The sequence below is a fragment of the Sander vitreus genome, chromosome 8, assembly GCF_031162955.1.
Source record: "Sander vitreus isolate 19-12246 chromosome 8, sanVit1, whole genome shotgun sequence".
In the NCBI taxonomy this organism is placed as follows: Eukaryota; Metazoa; Chordata; class Actinopteri; order Perciformes; family Percidae; genus Sander; species Sander vitreus.
Genome location: NC_135862.1, coordinates 30,901,613 through 30,919,923, shown reverse-complemented (window position 1 = coordinate 30,919,923; position 18,311 = coordinate 30,901,613). Strand labels below are relative to the sequence as shown.

The 18,311-nt window shown below is 41.1% G+C and overlaps 1 pseudogene; it reads right to left on the bottom strand.

The window, feature by feature from the left end:
• Window positions 1-483: 483 nt before the first annotated feature.
• Window positions 484-15,851, bottom strand: LOC144522761 (myosin heavy chain, fast skeletal muscle-like; annotated as a pseudogene).
• Between the last annotated feature and the right edge of the window lie 2,460 nt (window positions 15,852-18,311).

The following is an 18,311-nucleotide window of genomic DNA, read 5'->3' as shown; positions in this document are numbered from 1 at the left end:
TTGCAATGTTGTCTCCATATGCTTTTGTATAGTTTCTATTTATAGCTTTTATTTTATTTATCTTAGTTTGATATACATTTATATAGCCTACATCTTATCACATTTTTTACTGTCTCTATTTATTTGTACTATTGCTGTCTTTGTGCTGTTGTAACCGCTCTATTCAATCAATAAAGGGGGTAAATAGGTTTAACTTATGAGATGTGATTTAACAGGTAGCCTACAGTAGGTACTGAGAAAATGAAATGCAATTAGCATCTAACGTGCAGAGCAAAGGAATACATTGTAATTTGGGCATAGCCTACAGTAAAAAAGGAAGGAAGAAAGAGAACCCTGGAACTCCAGACTTTGACAAGGATTGCAGTTTGTTCTATATGACTAGCCTACCATAGATTTACACGTTTATCAAAGTTTTACTACGATGTCAATAACAATATAGCTTAAGGACAACAGGGACATGTATTTAGATAAAGTGGGTGGCTCTCAAAAGAGCCTTTGTTTTGTTGGTCTGGCAACAAGTTTACTTGGAGGTGGTGTACTCAGCTCCCCGGACAGCAGCAGGCGGACGGCGGTCTGAATCTCCCTGGAAGTGATGGTGGAGCGCTTGTTGTAGTGAGCCAGGCGAGAGGCCTCACCGCCAATGCGCTCAAAAATGTCGCTCACAAAAGAGTTCATGATGCCCATAGCCTTGGAGGAAAAGCCGGTGTCAGGACGGATCTACTTCAGAACTTCGTAGCCTATACGTAGATGGCGTAGCTCACCTTCCTTGTCTTTCGCCTCTGCTTACCGGTCTTGCTGACACTTTCGGAGTTACCCTCTGCATTCTCATCTTACACATCATACTCCTCTGTTATGGTGTGGTGGCCATTTCAGTAGATTTACTCACTAACATAGTTGTGAAAACACAATAAGCATGGAAACTAAATGCGCACTTCCTGCATTACTGCATTACTTCAAATACTAAATTACTCCTCTAGTAAACTAGTATTCACATGAAATAAAACAATAAAACATTGAGACCATTCAGCAAAGGACACTGGGAAATAACCAATTCAACACTGGTTGCTATGGACTCGTCACTAGGGTATATTTAGCACATAGGTAAAGCTGCCGAAGCTGAACATTATATTCCAAAACATATATGTTTATTTTTAAAGCAGATTTTAAATGACATTGTAACAATAACAATTATGCGTATAAAAGTCCAAATCTACACAAAACCCGCAATCAATTAGTAAGCTGACGTCACATGTATATACATGGCATTTAGGAAACCTTTACTGCAAGGTTGCACGGCAAGATGTCCAGACTAGTGCAACAGTAACTTTCGTTTTTTGCGTCCTGCTGCTGCCATCGTCTGCCAGGTCATATTTTTTTTACTAAAGCAGTATATGAAATCTGATGTGATGTGTTATTTAAGATATTTATAAAATATTTGGTCATGCCAGATATAATTAATTATTTTTAAACAATGCAATTACCCGTTTCAGCCACCATGGGGCAGTGCTCCCCCTGCCCCCCAGCAAACTCATGGGTCAGACCCATCTGGTAGCGAAGGAGGGCAGAGACTAAGAGCTGCATGAAAAAATATGCACCAAACAAGCCACTTTGAAATGTTGCTTTTTTTCATAAATACAAAAGTTGGGTGACCCCCCTCCTAGACTAAAAAATGTTGGGTGACCCTTCCCTCAACAAAGAATAAAAAGACATGACCCTCCCCTATTTTCCTCCGATGGTCCATTCCATAAATACCCAACGGTCCCTAACTGAAAGAGAGATGGAGCAGGGACCCCCCCTTCTACATATATTGTATAAAATGAAGTTGCATATTAAACTGGGCCTACAATAACTTGTAGGGCGTCCTAAAGCCTTGATACATACTTTTTTAGTACATAGAATACTAAACTTTTAAAATAGCCTTATAATTGCTGGCAACATACATGTGATACAGTGAATCTTTAGAACTGTATCAGTGGATGGCTACCTTATGACCTTACCTATAGGCCAGTAAGCAGTGGGGATTTATATTTTCTAATTATATGTTGGATTCATGTTTAGAATTTTGAATTTTTATGAAAGAACGTTTAAAAATTGACAATAATTTGGTGGCCCCCCTGCATTGCTTTTGAGGACCCACTAAGGGTCCCGGACCCCCTGTTGAAGATTCCTGCACTAGTCACATTCTACAGCTAGATGCATTTTAATCAAGTCCAAACCTGGAGTGCCAGGGTACATTTGAACTCTTAAATACAAAAATGTTGGCCTTCAAAGAAAGCTTCAAAGTGAGAATTTATTTTGAATGCCGTTACATGCAGATTGGGGGCAGATTTTTTTTCTCCATATCACAGACCTCAAATATTACAGATGGTTACCTCAGGTATATACTGTATTTTTGTTTATTGTTGACATTAAAACAGCCCCCATCCTATAAAAAAAACTATGCAGCGTACTTCATGTTGTAGCCAGCCATTGCAATAAAGATTGTAACATTTTGTTGAGCTCACATTTCCTATCTCTGAGAGGACGCAGATTTAAAAAAAATAAAAAATCAGACAATGCCATTTAAAAACAAAATCACAATTTTATTGTGGTATATTTCACATCATATTATATGATTAGAAACAGCCCATCAGCTGAAGTTCTTTACTCAGCTGCGTCTTTTCCCTGAAAAAAAAAATTAAACAATTAATACTACTAGTATTACTTGTTGTACACATCATACTCTGTGAAAGTTTTGTCCATTGATAATAATAATGAGGCTTAAAGGGAATCATGGTCATTTTTTTCAGTCATGACTAAAGTATTGTGAGACATAAATCACAGTGGGAGGAATTTTATTTGGTTACATTAATACATAAAGCTGATGTGTATATGTTTACCTTGCCAGAGTCACGGCTCTTCGCTCTCAACTTGTTGACCTGGGACTCTGCGATGTCAGCGCGCTCCTCAGCCTCCTCCAGCTCATGCTGCACCTTCCTGCACTTGGACAGATGAGTGTTGGCCTGCTCCTCCTGAAAAACCATAGATATTGAGATTTTTAAATCTCCTAAAAGACCAAAGGTCTACTTTGTGTGCAATAAATCTGCCACAGTATCAAGCTTTCAGTGTTGAAAATATATATATTGTCCTTACCGCCTCCTCAGCCTGCCTCTTGTAGGCCTTGACTTTGAGCTGTAACTTGTCAACTAGATCCTGCAGCCTGGCAACGTTTTTCTTGTCCTCCTCAGTCTGTTAAAGTTTATTTAATAGTAAAAAATATTATATATTTTTTGTGTATGTTAAGTTGATTTGCATGTTAACTATCAAAGTGACTGTACCTGATAGGTGAGCTCCTTCACCCTCCTCTCATATTTGCGGACACCCTTAATGGCATCTGCTCCGCGTCTCTGCTCAGCATCAACCTCTGCCTCTAGTTCACGCACCTTCAATGAACAATAATGAAATAAGTATACATCTTTTCTTTCTTTCTTTTTTTTTTTATAAGTTGAGCTCTGCAAATTCTTTCTTTTCTTACCCTGGACTCAAGTTTCTGGAGCTGCTTCTTGCCACCTTTCATGGCCAGGTTCTCAGCCTCATCCAGGCGGTGCTGCAGGTCCTTAACAGTGACCTCCAGGTTCTTCTTCATCCTCTCCAGGTGGGAGCTGGTATCCTGCTCCTTCTTCAGCTCCTCAGCCATCATAGCAGCCTAGAGGAGACAGCATAACATGTTATTTAGTGGCCCCAGTCTCCCCATTGTAAATCAGTGTAGCATAGACATGATTTTGAAACTGTTATATAAGATAATTACATAATGGTGCTGTCAATGTGTCTTGAAAAAACATACTGGATTAAAAGTGAGAACAATTAAAAACGCAAACCCACATCAGTGATGGCCTTCTTGGCCTTCTCCTCTGCATTCCTTGCTTCCTGAACAGTGTCATCCACTTCACTCTGGACCTGGACCAGGTCAGACTCAAGCTTCTTCTTGGAGTTCAGAAGGCTTGTGTTCTAATAGGCAAAACAAGATTTAGGCACTTTAGTCATCACATGCTTGATTTCCCCGTGTTATTTAAAGTGGACACATTATGCTTTTCCGTATTATTACAAATAATGAGGTAAAAGTATTTCAGAGAAATCCCCGTGAGAACTACAGCCGCTCGAACTACAGCCGCTCGAACTACAGCCGTGCTGTAGTTCCAATGAAACAACCTGTAGGGGGACTGAGCTTTAAGCTACTGCAGTGTTAACATTGTGCCATGTAGCTACATGCTAACGGCAGTAAAAGCTGTTATCTTGGCTGCCAATGTTGTTAAATTCTCCCAAAGAATTTCTAATATGGGAAGAAGTTCCACTCCCTTGTTACTTCCGGCTTCTGAACTGGTTGCAGTTCCACCAGAATTCCATATAGGGGGCGCTCACAGGCCAGTGCAGAATGAATGGGACTCTTTGGAGCTATACCCCTCAAAATCCACTTTTCTCAGGATATCATTTTTTGTCTAGTAATTTGAATGTTGCATTTGAAAGGGGAGGCTAAGAAAATACACACTGCTGGGTGTTAGATTTTTTTTAAAGTGGCTTTTTTGTTCTAAAAAGCCTTTTAAAATGTCAATGACGTCATACACATATACGGCCAGAGATACTGCTTTACGGCAAGCTCTTTTTTCTCTCGAGGTATCGACAACACAGCTGACAGGTTAGGCTCTCCCTGTTAATACACGTGCTAGAAAGAGGTTTGCTAATGTTTTAAAGACCACGCCGACATATTCACTCTGACATTCTGGCTCTGCTTCGGATGCCGTCAAGCGGGATCTCCGATCGTAATCAGTCCTTCACTGACCAATCAGCATTCATTAGCAGAATGCTAGCGTGTTATGGGCAACAACGACTCAACCTGTAAGAAATCGAAAGGACACAAGTACTCGTTCATTCAACTTTTGACCTATAATCCATGTTGAACTTGCAAAAACTACAATCAAATCTGAGATTTCTCAACGACAATGAGGCGAAAGAGACAAATGTAGCCGTCTAGCTCCATAGAGTCCCATTCATTTAGCCTCTAGCTCCATAGAGTCCCATTAATTTTGCACTGGACCGCGATCACCCCCAGTGGAACTCTGGTGGAACTGCAACCAAAGTAGGTACAATGGGGCTGAATAGGGAGTGAAACGGCTTTCCGTAGACGGGCTTTGATTCTCCCCAGGTCACATTACTTCTGAAACATTTTTTTTTTTTGAGGGGGGCTTAAAGAGACAGACACTCCTACAAAGTGTCTTAGACAGAGGGTGAATACGTTCTCTTTATACATCCATGGTGAATACAGGTGCAGCAGCAATGGGCAGTTTGAGGAATGGTTTTTTGAACATGAAAGCATGTAAACATGTCCTAGTACGAACACAAAATACAAATATGAACCTGAAAATGCTATATAATAGTTCCCTTTTAAAAATGTGTTTTTTTGAATTATTGAAGAAAAAATTGGGCTTGGTCACCTGAGAGTGCAGAAGTCCAACACGCTCACTGGCGTCCACCAGCTCCTGCTCAGCGACTTTGCGACTTCTCTCCGTCTGTTCCAGAGCAACTCTAAGTTCCTCAATTTCAGCTACCATCAGACCATTCCTGCGATCCACCATAGCAGCTTGTTCCTTGAACTCCTCCTGTGCTCTGACAGCATCATCGAGGTGCAGTTGTGCATCCTAGTGAACAAAATATCAGGAAAGTATTCACATGAATGCCACAATGTACCTGCATTATAGTCTTGCAACAGCTCTGTGTCTAACAATACCTTCAGTGTGGCCTGCACGTTCCTCAGCTGCTTCTGGGACTCAGCAGCCTGGCGATTGGCGTGGCTCAGCTGAATCTCCATCTCATTCAGGTCTCCCTCCATCTTCTTCTTGATTCTCAGGGCATCGTTTCTGCTCCTGACCTCAGAATCCAGAGTGCTCTGCATGGAGTCAATCACCCTCTGGCTGTTCCTCTTGATCTGCTCCATCTCCTCATCTTTCTCTGCCAGCTTCCTGTCCACCTCACCCTTAATCTGGTTGAGCTCCAGCTGGACACGCAGGATCTTAGACTCTTCGTGTTCCAGAGTTCCCTGATGATATCAAAGAATAAAATATTAATTTCTGCCTTTACATCTTTTTAAAGTATATTTGTCCATGATTTAGATTTTTTTTCAGAAGATGTCCCCAGAAGAAAATGTACCTCAGCCTCTTCAAGAGCTGTCTGGATCTCAGCCTTCTCGGTCTCCACCTGCTTCTTGGACTTCTCCAGCTCATGGATGCTCTTGCCAGTCTCACCAATCTGTTCAGTCAGATCTGAGATCTCCTCTGCAGAGAGATACATGTGTTTTATATTGTTAAGCCTTAAAACATAAAATATAAACACTTTATTCTAACATTTTGAATACAGTGAATACAGTGTAACTACTACATGTAGAACTCACGTTGCAGGTTCTTGTTTTCACGCTTCATGGTCTCCAGCTGATCCAGAGATTCCTCATAAGAGTTCTTCATCTTGAACAGCTCAGTGCTGAGAGAACGAGCCTCCTTCTGTGCTCCCTCGAGCTCGGCCTGACCCTCCTCGTACTTCTGTTTCCACTCTGCCAACACCTGAATAACACAGTCAAGTTGGTTATTTAACAACATGAAGACAAATACATACATATTTCATTGTTTGTTTAGTCTGCATCGATGGCGTTCCTCTTCCGGGATTGTTCAGGTGCCGCCGGAAATTCCGCCAGATGTCCCACACTTTCCCCTTTCTTTGTGTTAGCATTTTAAACTCCGGTGGATTTTTGAGGACTATGGTTAACTGCTCCTCAGCTCTCTGCAGGTTAAATCCAGACAGCTAGCTAGACTATCTGTCCAATCTGAGTTGCACAACAAAAACGACTTTTGAATGTACACGTTCCACCAAAACAAGTTCCTTCCCGAGGCTATTTTGCAGAGGAACCGTCATTGTGTCCGGGGCCGCCCAAGACGATTGTGATTGGTTTAAAGAAATGCCAATAAACCAGAGCACGTTTCTCTCCCATCCCGGAATGCTGTGTGGATTAGCCAGACCTTCCTCCGTAGCGTGGTGGAGGAAGGTCTGGCAATGCGAGATTATTGTTTGTGTGGCTCGGCCACACAGAGTAAACAATGCTACCTTGTCAAAGTTCCTCTGCTTCTTGTCCAAGTTGGCAGCCAGCCCATTGGCCCTCTCCACATCAATCATGAGGTCCTCCACCTCACCCTGGAGCCTCTGTTTGGTTTTCTCAAGAGAAGCGCACTTGGAATTCACTGCCTCAATCTGCTCCTCAGCCTCCTGAAGACGCTGAGCCAGCTTTTTCCTGTTTGAAAAAAGGAAAAGATTTGTTTTCAACTAAAAACTGTTATGCTACCTGAAGCCTTAGTAACAGGAATCTGCAACTTGGGTTCTTACCACATTATGTAACAGCAAATCCATATATGAGATACAAACACTGTCTCGGCATTTTCATCATAACGTTTCTGTAAATTGTATCTCGGAAGGTGCTTCTCATATTACATTTAAGTACTAGACGTTTGTGTCTTTACTACAGCACGTATTCTTTTTGAATTTAGCCTACTGGCTAGTGTCATTGTGATTTGTTGAAAAGCATAATGCACTTAGCATAGTGAGTATTTTTCAAAATAACAGGTGTTGGAAAATGGGGTAAATTTCTAATTAGCCTATTATTTGGGCTATTATGGTAATAGCATGTTTTTATGGATCTGAATGATCATATGAAAACAGAGTAAAATGTTTGCTCCAAATGAAAATGCCGCCATTACATTATTTGAATGTTACTCACTTGGATTCCTCAAGCTCCTCAGTGCGCTGGATAGCATCAGTTTCATACTTAGTTCTCCACTGAGCCACCTCACTGTTGGCCTTGGACATTCCACGCTGCAGCTCAGCCTTGGCCTCTTGCTCTTCCTCAAACTGCTCCCTCAGCAGATCACAGTCATGGCGGGCTGATTGCAGTCCATGGGCAAGAGCATTCTTGGCCTGGTGTGAGACATATGATTGAATTGACAAAATTCCAGAATCACAAACTAATAATACCAATACACACTCACTTAAATGTTTCTTACCTTAACCTCCTCTTCAATACGTCTTTTCAGCTCCTCAATCTGCTGTGTGAATGCCTGTTTGCCTCTGGTCAGCTGGGAGACAAGAGCTTCTTTCTCTTCAACTTGACGGCTGAACTCACCTTGTGTGAAAGATGTCATGATACATTAGTTTGTGTCACGTTTTTCAATAACATACACAACAGATCATTCACTGATAGCTTGTAGATACCATTTTCTGTCAGGAGACGTGCTTTCTGTGCACTTGTGTCATTGATTTGACGGACATTTTCATCATTCTTGGTCTTCAGTTCGCTGAGTTGGTCCTCAAGAGTACGGCACATTTTTTCAAGATTTCCCTAAGGAAAATAGGATGACATCAGTGATCAGATTTCATTTATAATATTAATTACATTATTCACTATACTTATTTAGTTAATAAAATAGCATGTAATGCATTGTGTACCTTTGCTTTAGCAACATTCTCCATGTTGCTGGAGAGGTCATCAATCTCCATCTTGTATTCACTCTTTTCCTTCTCAAGCTTCTGCTTTACACGCTGGAGGTTGTCGATCTGCTCTCCCAGCTCAGCAACGCTGTCAGCCTGCTTCTTGCGAAGAGCAGCAGCAGTGGCTTCATGCTGCAGAGTGGACTCCTCAAGATCACGACGGAGCTTCTGGAACTCGGCTTCACGCTTCTTGTTCATCTCAATCTGAGAAGCAGTGGCACCACCGGCCTCTTCTAGCCTCTCACTGATCTCCTCAAGTTCCCTGGAGAGGTCAGCTCTCTGCTTCTCAACCTTGGCACGAGCAGCACGCTCAGCCTCAATCTCCTCCTCCAGTTCCTCAATACGAGCCTGTTGAATATAGATGTGATGTATTTCAGTAAACTTTCACTTTTAAATACACAAAATTGGGAACACATGCAGAAATGCTATGTGTAATGCAATATATCACCTGGAGCTCCTTGATCTTCTTCTGAAGCTGAGCACCCAGTGACTGCTCATCTTCAATCTTGCTAAGCAGCTGACTGATTTCAAAGTCCTTCCTGTGAGAAGTTTAGATGAAATACATAGAGTTCATGCAGTTGACCAAAATTGTTAAAAGAATGGTTATACAAATTGAAAAATGTAGTTACTTTTTAATTTTCTCATCAGACTGCTGCTTGTCATTCTCAAGATCCATGATGGATTCCTGGGCCAGTTTCAGATCACCCTCAAGCTTTCTCTTGGCTCTCTCAAGGTCCATACGGAGCTTCTTCTCTTGCTCCAGAGAACCCTCAAGCTAAGAAATAAGATGAGTTTTTAACCATCACATTCAAGAAGAAGAATCCTGCTTTGCCAATCCAAGAGACTTTGTAAACTTACATCATCCACTTGCTGCTCAAGCTTGGTCTTGGCTTTGGTCAGAGTGTTGACTTTGTCTTCCTCAGCCTGCAGGTCATCAAGAGTCTGCTGATGAGCCTCCTGAAGGGCTTTCTTTTCCTTGGTCAACTTAGCAATGCTCTCATCTTGAGAGGCCATCTCCTCAGTCAGGTTCTTAACCTAGGTGTGCAAGAAATAGCTTGTGTTTTAACAGTAATCATTATAATCTTACTTGATCTGATAGACAGATTATTATTTACGAACCTTGTTCTCTGTGGCATGTTTCTCTTTTTCCACTTTGGCCAAGGTAAGCTCCAGGTCATCAATATCCTTCTTGAGCTCAGAGCATTCATCCTCCAGCTTTCTCTTCTTTGCTGTGAGCTCAGCATTGATTTCCTCTTCATCCTCCAGTCTCTCATTTGTCTCTTTGAGTTTGGCCTCAATCTGAATCTTACTCTTGATAAGTCCCTCACATCTCTCTTCAGCATCATTCAGATTTTCTGATTCCTAGGTAAAAATTTGAGAACAGATGGTGATGTTAGCACATACACTTTGAGATGCATGAAAAAGCACAACTGTATGTTGATGTGTACTTACAGCTGCTACTTGCAGTTGCAGATCATTTTTCTCCTGCAGAAGGGACACCATCTTCTCCTCCAGATCCTTCTTCTTGGCTAGGGCAGCAGCCAAGTCAGTTTTCATCTTTTCATAGTTCTCCTTCATATTTGCCAGCTCCTTTTCAGTTTCAGCACTCTTCAGCAGAGGCTTGATCTTGTAGTACACCTTCATCCATGGCCAGTGTTTGACATTCATGAATGAGCGGATATTGTACTGGATGGAATATATGGCTTCCCTGCAGACAAGAAGTAGTTGTTAGGGACAATATTGTTATTGATTTTTCGTACCATCGTTTAGAATGAGCTGTTTTCAACATGCCTCCTCTCCGTCATCTTCACAAACTCCTTTCTCATGACATAACCACGGCACAAAGCCTGAGTCATGGTGACCAGAGTTGCCAGTTTTTCATCTCTCATTTCCTCAAGGACACCCAGAAGACCGGCCTTGAAGAACACCTGATCAAACACAAATGAATGTAGGATGAACTCAGATAGTAGATACGTCACATCCTGTAAAACAAAAACTAAAAAGATTTTCACCTTCCCCACATGGTTCAGGGGTTTTAAGTCAAAGGTGTTTTATAAATGGCCATTTGCAGGCTTCCCTGCCTCTATAATAAAAATATATCACTTGTTCCTTGGCACCAAACTCTACAATCACGTAAGTACTTTTGACATATTCTGCTATATAATTAACAGAAAAACATGAACACACACTGGACTGAACAACCTAACCTCCTCGGTCATTATTCGTCAGTTAAATAAGGAAAGCCAGGTGTTTACCTTGGTGTGGCCGAATTTGTACTCATCATGATTGACATCAATTGACCCAAGCAGTTTCTCTGAAGCCTTCTTGTTGTCAATGAACTGGCCTTCAGGGATGACACTGGCATTCAGCACCTTGTACCTTTTTATGAAAGAGTTAATGGTCAGTGTGAGCATTTTCTTTTAATAATCTTTATCAAAATTCTATTAAAATATCTATTGATACCTCTGCTTGAAGTCAGCGTAGAGGATTCTGCTGGGGAAACCTTTTCTGCAGATTCTGATACCCTCCAGCACACCGTTACACCTGAGCTGGTGGATGACCAGGAAGTTCTCCATCAGACCTGTAAAAGTATATTTTTTAATTAATTGTTAGAATAAATACTAGCACAGCATAAAGTAAACCATATTAACAAACAAACCCTCTCTTCAAATAATCTCTTGAGATTATGTTCTCTATCTACCTGGAGTCTTTGACTCATTGGGAATCAGGCAGCGCACAAAGTGAGGATGGGTGCTCCTCAAGTTAGTCATCAGCTTCCCCAAGTTCTCCTGTAGATCCAAGATGGTGAGTCTTATCATGACATGTAACAGTTGAGTTTGAACATAAATATATATGTATATGTATATATACGTATACATAGGTTTGCCTTACCCTAAACTGTGAAGACACAGTCTGCATAGAACCACCCTTCTTCTTGCCTCCCTTCTTGCCACCAGTTTCTGTTGATAATTTAAAGTAGACATGTTTTGTTAGAGTGACATAGTACTTACATGAACATATGTATATACATTTTAACCTTAAAATACATATACATTATAACCTTAAAATGTGTTAAATTTGACTGTATCATACCCTCAACAACAGGAGGGAAGCAGATAGCCAGCACTTTCACTGAGGATTTCATGTAGAGCTGAACGACAGAGTCATTCAGTGGATCCTTGTTCTTGTCCAGCCAGCCAATAATATTGTAGTCCACAGTACCAGCGTAGTGCACCAGGGAGAAGTGGGCTTCAGCCTTGCCTTTCTTGGGGCAGGCTTAGGCTTTTCAAATGTCTTTGATTTGCCAAGATGCTGGTCATACAGCTTGTTCTTGAAGGATGTGTCTGTGGCCTTGGGGAACATGCACTCCTCTTCAAGGATGGAGAAGATTCCCATGGGCTTGAAAAAAGTGGGAAGAAGTATGTCATTAACTGATACATTAAAGTCAATTTAAGAACAATTATACATAATCACCAAATTAATTGATTACCTTTTCAATGAGCTCAATGCAGGCAGCCAAGTCCATGCCAAAGTCAATGAACTCCCAGATAATACCCTCCTTCTTGTACTCCTCTTGCTCCAGGACAAACATGGTGTGGTTGAAAAACTGTTGTAGTTTCTCATTGGTGAAGTTGATGCACAGCTGTTCCAAGGTGTTGAACTGTGAGGGGACAAAAAATCTGTATAATCTTATGAAGGCAATAAGAATGATTCTGTCATGAAAAATTCACCAGCTTCTGAGTTGTTTGAAATGAAGCTTACGTCAAAGATTTCAAAACCAGCAATGTCCAGGACACCAATGTAGAACTGTCTCGCTTGTTTAGTGTCCAACATCTGGTTAATACGAATGACCATCCACAAGAACATCCTCTCATAGATAGCCTTGGCCAGGGCAGTCACAGAGTTCATCACCTGAATAAAAACAAGGATGTGATTTGATTAAGGTCAGTCAAGCCTTTTTGTAAAATCATGGATTACTGGCATTTTGAATTTCTTCTAATCTCTCTAATAAAGGCAGGAATCTCTGAGTCAGTCCGGTTGAATGTGGTGACCCAAATGCGCAAAGTACGTAACACGCAGCACGTACGGATAAAAACAGACTCTTCTATGTATAAAAAGAAGAGATCTAATAAAGTAAGGAAGCCAAGTTAGCCCTCTGAGGTAATGCGTGCAAACTACTGTAGCCGAGGGTAATTAAACAAAAACACGGCTCCGTAGTCTGAACCAGGATGAACCAAGAGGGCCCTCACACTTTGATTAACTCCCAAAGTGAGAACTTTGCTAAGAGGAAACTCAAAAAAATAAGACACTGTATCATATTTAAATTATTGTGAGCGGTAAATTCACCACTTCTAAGCAAAACGTTATAACGTTATTGCGATGCCTGACCTGGCAAAGCCTCTCTTCCTCCTGGCAGCAGATACATGTAGCAGTACAACGGTTTCCACTGAAGTGGAAGTAAGTTGCATATTTTTTTTGTGCTTTCTAAGTTATTTCAGGGTACAATGAGTTAGAATTGTAACAATCTATATTTTACATCATGAATCAAAATACATCTACAGCTGTCTGGGGCCCTTTTACGTCTGGCCCCCAAGGCAGTTGCCTGACTTGCCTAATGAGTTTTCTCTTAATGTTTTCCCCCCTGAACCACTGTATTTCTAATGTGTTTCTGACCGTGAGTAGACGCGGCTTGGTTATGTGATGCAACTATGCCATGGCAGGTGTATTGCTCAGGACCCAAGGAAGCGCAGTGTGAGCATTGCGTTGATTGTATGTGCAGTTCTCAAGAAAGCTGCAAGCACCAACACCACAGGCCAAGCAATCGGCCTGTTCCAAACATGCATGGTTTGAACGTCCACCTCAATTGTCATATAAATAATACAAAAGATCTAAAAATTTAAAGAAAATCTAAAATTTTCCTAGACTTATTCTACATTATGCATTTAGTATGTGTAATGTGTCAATGTGTAAAAGTCTTCCAAAGTATCAATTTGGTATATTGAACACTACCATTGTATTTTATTAAAAAAACAAAACAAAAAAAACATGCTACATTATTTTACTAGATCTAACATAACTAATCTGTTTATTGTAGGATATTGATACTTCATGTTTACCTGAGGTACAGTCTGTCCCTTGGTGACATACTCATTTCCGACCTTCACTCTGGGATAGCACAGAGCCTTGAGCATGTCAGCGGAGTTCAGACCCAGCAAGTAAGCAACCTTGTCAGCCTCTGAAAATAGTTCAGAGATTTCCATCATGATGTAAACAGACACCAGTGGCATTTATTTCTCTTTTTCCCCAAGCGATACACTTTGAGCTGACATTCAATACTCACCCTCTGTGCCATCAGGCTCACCCTGCTCCTCACGCTGCTTCTGCTTGAACTTCATGTTACCATGGTGGAGCACAGCACCAGTCAACTTGTAGATGCTTACCTTCTCTTCATTAGTGAAGCCCAGGATATCAATGGCGTTCTGGGTTCAAAAGAGGTCCACACAAAACGTTTTAGAAAAGTGCAATGGGAATTTTTATGTTGCATTTAATGCAAACATATTTTAAATACTATGACGTGGAGATCACTCACATCAGTGGCTTCCAGCTCAACTTTGTCGTCAATGCTGGCCACAGTGATCTGACCCATGCTACACATGGGGAAATCGTAGGGGTTGGTTGTGATGAGTGCCAAATCTGGACATGACAAAAGGGTGGAAACGTCAGAACATTTGTTTCATATGAAAACAGGTAAAACAATGTGCTCTCAATCTGTTTACCAATCAGCTCAGGCATGTGTGCAGTCATCATCTGATAGAAGATGTGATAGCCTCTTTCATCAGGAAGCTGGAATGTCACTCTGGACTTCTCCAGCAGATCTACAAATATTGTTAATAAATTACAGTCTGGCCAATTCTCAATTTCAGTCGTTTAAATGTACTATGAGTATTATTACTTACATGTCTCAATATCAGCACTAGCCAGTTTGCCAGTTGTGCCGAAATGGATTCTGATGAATTTACCCTGTTTGGAACAAAGGATTTGTTATGTCCCTCCACATTGGCAATCTGTAACAAGACCTCTCTAATGTGTAGAAATTGTTCCATACTTACAAAACGAGAAGAGTTGTCATTCCTAATAGTTTTGGCGTTACCATAGGCTTCCAGCAGGGGATTGGCTGCAATAATCTGATCCTCCAGTGACCCCTATAATCCAGGTTTAGAATTGCTATTAGAAAATAACCCTGAAATTATTTTCCCTGGAAAAATATTTCATACAGAAGAACCCTGAATTGTAATCATTATACAGTAACATACCTTTGATGTGTCCCTCTTCTGTCCACCAACTGCAATTGTTGCAAAGTACTGGATGACACGCTTGGTGTTCACAGTCTTTCCAGCACCAGATTCTCCACTAGGTATAGACACAGACTTATAAGAACTTGATTAAGATATTTAACTATGGTTAAAGTGTACAGATGTTAATGTAATAAACTCACGTGATCAAGACAGACTGGTTCTCCCTATCTGTTGAATAAAAAACAAAATAATTTACTGTGTTTCACTGCAACAGAAACCTCATATACTGATAAATTGTTCTGGTAATGACTTACCAGTTTGCATGAACTGAAAAGCGTTGTCAGAGACAGAGAAGATGTGGGGTGGGGCCTCCATACGCTTCTTGCCTCTATAGGCGGTTACACATTCAGCATCGTACACTGGGAGCCACTTGTAGGGGTTCACAGTGGCACAGAACAACCCAGAGTAGGTCTGAAAGTGATCATAGAGCTTCAACAGTTAACTCTATGTTTCCTACAAGTATAGAAATTTGCAATAGTTCTCTTTTCTCATTAGGCAGATTGTCTTACGTAGATCATCCATGCTGCATAACGCTCTTTGAGGTTATACAGCACAGAGGCTTCATTGAGATGGGTCATCATGGCCATGTCCTCAATCTTGTCATACTTGGGAGGGTTCATTGGATAGACGTCAGCTTCTTTTACTGTCTTCTCCTGGAACAGGACATTTGTCACAATGAGAACTGATCATATTGATTCTGCCGGTTGATTCTGACTTCATGATACTAACCTCCTTAGTGGTCAGGACTTCGACGGTGACTTTGTCACCATCTTTCTTGAGGATTTTGGCCTTCAAGTACAGCTCCTTGACATCGGTCACGTAACAGGCACTCTTGGCATCAAATGGTGCACTTTGAGCCTCAATTCTCTCCCTTTCTGGCTTACGAAGGTAAATGGCAGCTTTGCCATAAATGGCCATCTCCGAGTCCGTACTCATGGTGGCGGCTGATGTCTGTTAGATAATTACAAAGGAAATGTCATCTTAGACTAATATTGTTTTCAATTCCATCCAATTAAACTTGAAATTCTGCTGAACATATCCAAACTGAAACCATGTCATGGTATCGTTACAGGTGGGCTTTGACTTCAAAGTGATTCAATCCTTTTCAGACTTAGTTGTTACTGAGAATAAATGCTAACATATTGTTAAGTTTAGTACAAATTCTTGGATGAATAACTGCAGAAATTCAACGAATGAGAAATAGTTTGCACATTTTACATATTACGCTTTTTAAGATTATTTTTTTGGCATTTTAAAGCTTAGACTTAAAGGCGGAGAAAGAGGAGGGGGAATGACATGCAGCAAAGGGCTGCAGGTCGGAAGCGAACCTGCGGCCACTGCGTCCAGGACTGAGCCTCTATATGTGGGCGCGCGCTGTACCAGGTGAGCTACCCAGGCGCCTAATGTATTAGGCTTTTAAAGAAAAAATATAGCATTTAAAAGTTTCCTTACCTGACCTCCTCTCTGTCAACAGTATTCCCCAATCCTGTTCAAAACAGTTTTTGTTGTTAGAGTAAACACAAGATTCAGTCAACAAATGTTTCTATTTTCATAACTTATTTCTTAAATAAGATTAATAAAATGGCCTTAAGCTTAAGAAAGAAGTTTTACCACAAGCAGGAACTCCCAGATCTTTACTGTCACACACTGTGTCCACCAGTAGCCTTTATATTAAACTCCGTTTTGACGACACAGCAAAAGTTAAATCTATACTGTGTGGTATTCATACCAAATGTGGTGAGACAGATTTATAGAAAGAGAATTTATCATCTCATGTTTCAGGTTTCATTTCCTTTGGCCATGTCTTGGTTTTTGCTTACACATTACGTCAATAAAAGTTTACTGTATGCTATTTTTAAAGTATAAGTTGTATAAGTCTTTTTGGTAACACTTTATTATAGGTAGCACATTATAATAACTACACACTATGAAGCATCAGTTAAGTATTAGGAAATACTTAATGCATCATTTATAAAGCATTGTTCCTACTTTTGTATGTATGTATGTACTTATGAACACAGATATAAATAACTGGTAACTCTTAAGTGTTTCACACTTAAGATGAGGTCACACAAAATGGGGGGTGTATAATCACAGTGCGTGTTGAGTGGGGTGGATTTGGGGGGGGCGCAGCACAGTCCCAAGTGGGGGGGATGTGTGCGTGGGGGGGTTGTTGATCACCTCCTTGCGCTCCTTTTTTGGCAGAAGTTGGTATTTGTCATGTAAAACATGAGAAGGGTCCATGGAGATTTTCCCCGCCAGTCTGTGGGTATGCTTAGTGCAGCTCTTGAGGAAGGAATTTTCCACAGAGTGACCCACCACCTTTTAGTTGGTCTGAGAGGCCACTGTACCAGACTGAGCCTCCATACTGCAGGACACTTTCAATGGTCGAGCAGAAGAACAGATAGAGAATTTTCTTACTGGCTCCATATGACCTAAGTCTCCTTAAAAAGTAAATCCTCCGTTTTACATTATTGCAGTTGAAATCCACTTGGTGTGTCCAGGACAATGCACTGTCTATGTGCACCCCCCATATATGTGAATGATGAGGTTTACTTTATGGGTTGGTTGTGAACTGTGACTGGAACAATGTGGGTGTCTTGTGTGGCTCCGAAGATGATCTCCTCCTGTTGTACTGGTAACTGGTATGGATCCGTTTTATTCTGTATAGACTGAGAGATGATTTGTTCCAAGCTCTTCATCATTCCAAGCTCTTCTATAACTGCCAATGTTTTTTGTAATATCTACTATCTAAGTAACATAAATGTTCAGTGTTTCAGCATGTAAAGCAATTTTGCCAAACATGTAGACCAATTTACTGACGCACAAACTAACCTGTTGTTTTGTAGCCTACTTTTTACTTTTGTTTTAACTCTGTTATCCTTCATTGTTAGCCCGCTAGTTGTAAACTCCATACTAGTTAGTGTCCTTCGCTAGAGAGGCAGGTGCCAGCTGGCTGTAGGGGCACGTCATTTGTGTGTGTGTGTGTGTGTGTGTGTGTGTGTGTGTGTGTGTGTGTGTGTGTGTGTGTGTGTGTGTCTCTGTGTGTGTGTATATGTGTGTGTGTGTGTGTGTGTGTGTGTTCTTGTTTAACTATATTTGTGGGGTCCAAAAACCGGGAATACAGTATACTTGTGGGGTCCGGACAGCTTTGTGGGGCCAAAATGCTGGACCCCACAACTTTAAAGGGCTGTTTGAGGGTTAAGACTTGGTTTTAGGATTAGGGATATAATTAGGTTATGGTAAGGGTGAGGGTAAGGGTTAAGTTTAGGCATTTATTTGTGATGGTTAAGGTTAGGGTAAGGGGCTAGGGAATGCATTATGTCAATGACGGGTCCCCACAAAGATGTGTGTGTGTGTGTGTGTGTGTGTGTGTGTGTGTGTGTGTGTGTGCGT